This window comes from Euprymna scolopes, chromosome 29, assembly GCF_053919585.1.
Source record: "Euprymna scolopes isolate OS-2025 chromosome 29, ASM5391958v1, whole genome shotgun sequence".
Classification (NCBI taxonomy): Eukaryota; Metazoa; Mollusca; class Cephalopoda; order Sepiida; family Sepiolidae; genus Euprymna; species Euprymna scolopes.
The window spans coordinates 2,594,408-2,599,301 of NC_136510.1; positions in this window are offsets into that span (position 1 = coordinate 2,594,408).

Consider the following 4,894-nt stretch of genomic DNA (forward strand, 5'->3'; position numbering starts at 1 on the left):
TAGATGAGGGGGTAGATGTGGGGCGGCAGCTGTGGGGCAGCCTACTCGATCTGGCTGACTCTCCCTTGACTTCCTTGCTCGCAAAACCCCGTTGCGTTGTGGATGCATGTGCGAAATAATCGTGGGGAAAAACCCTCTGAACGCGAAAGTTCACATCTACATGGTTTATCGAGACCTCTTTGTCGTTGGTTGATGTCAGCTCATCTCGATCTGCTTCGTTAAATTGTATCCAACTGGAAACTGTCCTCAACTCAAAACAGTCGTTAATCGTCACAACCCCAAGATTGTCCGTAAATTATCCCTCGCTGTTATAAACTATTGAAAATCTAATTGCTAATCCTAATACTGTCAGAAAACTAACTCTAGATATTGTCTGGTCCTTTGTTCCCATCACTGCCACATCTTGATTAACAATCCTATTTCAGCTTCCTTTTGTGTGCCTTGGTGAACAACTTCCTCTTCATTGTCTTTCTATCAATCTCACTTTCTATATTTTTGTTCTGCTGATGAACTTATCCCCCCCCCCTTTTTTTTAATTACTAACACTTAGGGGAACGTCGATAGTATCAGATAAGTGTTAGGGGGGCGGTCTAGCTTTTAGCGATATCATTAGATTCATTTAAACAAACGAGAGTTGAGATCAAAACCATGTATGGTCAAAGGCTACTGAGAAAGGGGATTGATCAATATTCACACTTACAAGAATTGAAAACTGTCTTGATAAGCTTCCAGAACTGACATTCACTCCACATCTGAACTGGAAAGTGTGCATGAAACCTGTAAAGTCACCGACAAAATACTTGGATCATTCCAAACAGTACCTCACCCCTAAAGCAATCCTCCATCCGTTTAAGAATCAAATACATACATAGATAAAATATTGTAACGTTGTGGCTACTTTTAAAATGGACCCGATGTTGTGTTTAGATATTTGCAAAGAAAATAAAAACTTAGATACGAACTTTTTCGTAGTGAAGGAAAAAGGTATTTATTTTGTTCATTTCACGCACCCAACACAACTGACTCTTAACAAATGGCACCAAACATACTTATGGTGTAAATCTGTGACGACAATTTTCACTGTTCGACTTTCGAAAGAAATAGTAGGAGAAAGAAGACTCGTGCTACATGTTGACCGTAACTTTCAATCGTCAAGCGTTTTTCTTTCTCATCTTTTAACTTCTTCCTGCCCTTTCTTCTTACCTTAATCTCTTTGAGTCCATGGCGTCACGCTCACTCCACACCCCCAAAATGCTGACGCGATTATGTTACAGCACTGTTGCCCCATTTGACGAAAGGGATGCCCGCTTCTATTCTATTCTAGCAGTTCAGCCCGGCTTTGCTCGGCCCTATGTACTGTTCATAGCTTCATGTGCATATATATATATATATATATATATATATATATATATATATATATATATATATTAAAAGTTTTATGGCTGACTGGGATAGCTTCCGTACATTCATATCTGATTTACCTCTGCACTCCATGTTTAAAAAGGAAGTGTCCTCTATAGTATCAGATCTGACCGAATGGTTAATTGTAGGCATAGACCAATTCATACCATCAAAAAAATTCCAACAAAAACCTAACAGCCAGCCATGGTTCTCCCCAGAATGTGCTGCTGCTATCGCGCACAGAAATCACTTTTTCCATAACTACCAACGTAATAGATGCACTGAGACTAAAGCTGCTTTCAGGACTGCCAGCAACCACTGTAAAAGAGTAATAAAAAATGCAAGAGAGCTATATGCCCAGTCTGTTAAATCCAAGGTAGCTGATCAACGGCTTGGTTCCCACCAGTTTTGGCAAATAACAAATAGGATCCTGAACAGAAGTGTGCGTTCTATCCCAACCATTATCAATGGACCAGAGGTTATCTCGTCAGCGTCAGACAAGGCCAAACTATTTGCAAAGAACTTTGCAGCTAATTCTACCCTATGCGACGAAGGCCATCAACTCCCCATATTTCCTCCTATAACACAGAACAAGCTAGGTAATATACAAATATCCGTGCATGAGGTCGCCAAGCTAATAAAAAACCTAGATTCCAGTAAAGCAACTGGCCCTGATGGCATCCCAATTATAGTGTTAAAAAAGCTTCAACCAGAACTTGCTCCCATACTTACGAAACTATTTAAGCGCTGCCTTAAGGAGAAGTGCTTTCCGACCCCCTGGAAGACCTCATCAGTTTGCCCTGTATTTAAGAATTCAGGTGATAAGTCATCTCTCTCTCAATACAGACCAATAAGTCTTCTCTGTGTTATGAGTAAGTTACTGGAATCAATATTAAATAGAGAAATAGTCAACCACCTCAGCAGAAACAACCTTCTTAGTGACACACAATATGGTTTCCGCTCTGCAAGATCTACCGCAGATGTGCTGACGGTTATATCCCACAGGATTAGTGAATCTCTTGACAAAGGCTTCCTTTCTAGGGCAATTGCTCTTGACATATCAAAGGCCTTTGACAAAGTATGGCATAAGGGTCTACTTCATAAGATTTCCAGCTACGGTATAACTGGAAATGTTTTCTCAATCATTAAATCATTTCTCTCCGATAGGCTCATAAGAGTAGTGGTAGATGGACAAAAATCGGAGGCCTGCAATATAAATGCTGGAGTCCCTCAGGGGTCAATCCTCGGCCCAACTCTCTTCCTGATCTACATCAATGACCTCCCTAAACACATACTTAAATCATTCGTTGACATCTATGCTGATGACACGACCATCTACGGCAACACATCAAAGGCTGTAAATGACGAAGTTCTCTCGGATTCTCTCTCCTCTGATCTCGAGCGCGTGGTTCAGTGGGGGAAGATGTGGCTAGTTACCTTTAATGCATCTAAAACCAAACTCCTATCCTTACATCATCAACGCTCTGATCCCCAGCTGGCATCAATTGTGATGGATGGCTCTCGTCTGGGTGAGGCCCCGTGTTTTGACAAGCTTCTGGGTTTGACCTTTACTCCTGATCTGAAATGGAACACGTACATCAAGTCTGTTGCCAAGGTCGCAGGAAAGATGGTGGGATCCTTCTACCGCTCCAGAAGATATCTCACTACTGATGCAATTCTCTATCTATATAAAAGCCAAGTACGGCCAAGGATGGAATACTGTTGCCATATCTGGGCAGGAGCTGCCAAAAACAGCCTATCATGCCTTGACAGAGTACAAAATAGACTTCGTGGTTTAGTGGGGGATGCCCTTTTCTCTACCCTGCAACCCCTCTCCCACAGAAGAGACGTTGCGAGCCTATCCTTGTTTTATCGTTATTTTCATGGCAGGTGCTCGTCTGAACTCCAATCCCTGGTCCCCCCTCGCCAAACTTTCACGAAAAACACCCGTCTAGCTAAATCCACTGTGAAAAATTTCCCCCACTCTATATCTGTGCCTAAATCAAAACGCGGATTTCATGAGCAAAGCTTCTTTCTTAGAACTGCACGCCTGTGGAACTCTGTTCCGTCTGCCTGCTTCCCTCCGGACTACAACTTGGATGTCTTCAAGTCTAATGTTAACAAATTCCTAATGAACCGCCCCCTAATTAAACACTTCATAAAATCTCCTCACTAACGTGATGTACTTGCAATAACCCTTATCCCTGAGTGGCTTCCGGGCCTTGATAAGTGGTGATCACTGAGTAAAAAAAAAAAAAAAAAAAAAGGTAACCTACTTCTAAAATTTCGAGTGTTTAGACCCAAACTTGGCCGAGGAGTTTGGCAGAGTCTGCAAAGGTCAACTCTGTAAACTTTGACCTCTTGCCAGTCAAATTTTCACCCAAAAACCGATTAAAAATTTGCTGTGTGTCTGAATACCCTTTATGTAAAATTTAAAATGTTTAGATCAAAATTAGCTTAATAGTTTGCTAGAGACCGATAAGGTTATATCTTTTGTACTTTGACCCCTTGGCAACCAAAATTTTGGCAAAAAAAAAAAACGATTAAAAAGCTTGCCTTATGTCTGAATTCACTTTATGTAAAATTTCAAATGTTTAAACGAAAAATTGGCTTGGTAATTTGGTAGAGACCACATAGGTCATATTTGTTTTAACTTTGACTTCAATTTTGACCCCTTAACATTTGTTGTTTTGGGCTCAAATCAAATTAAAAAGTTTGATCCATGTTCACGTAACCTACATCTAAAATTTCAAGTGTTTAAACCCAAAATTGGCGGATGGGTTTGGTAGAGTTTGAACTTTAACCCTTTGACAGACAAATTTTTGGCCGGAAACCGATTAAAAAGATTTTCCCAAATCTCAGGACTCCTTATGTCAAATCTCGAGTCTATAGACTGAAAATTGAGAGCCGTTTGGTAGGGAAATGTACACACACAAACACACACACAATTTCACTTTTATCTATATATCTATAAAAGTGAAAATGTGTGTGTGTATATATATAATCTCTTCTCTCCATTTAATAAATTAGACGCATTTTCCCCTGACACTTTCGATAGTATAAGATTATAATTAATTAAACATTTTCCTTTGCATAACTTTTACCTTTTACGTTCGCCACTTACAATTCTAAACTGCTTACTAAAACGTGTTTCTAGCCCATAATACATACATTTTGTCCTTGCTTTACAATTATTTTTTTCCTGTTGGACGAACTCTCTTACATACGTAATCCCACTGAGAGAGTAGCTGAGGTTTTCACTCTGATGTTAATTACTCATCCTCTGTAACCCAAAATCACCACTTCGTTTTATTTTCGGTTACTTTTTCGTTTCTAGCCGGTTTAGTATTTGCCTTTCTACATAATAACATTTTGTACATAATATATTATATTTCGATTACTAATTTCTCCCTTATTCTGAATCGTTTATTGGAATACGAGTTTAACTCGAACCTGCCACTCCATATTACGATTGCAACACTTACTTTCAAGA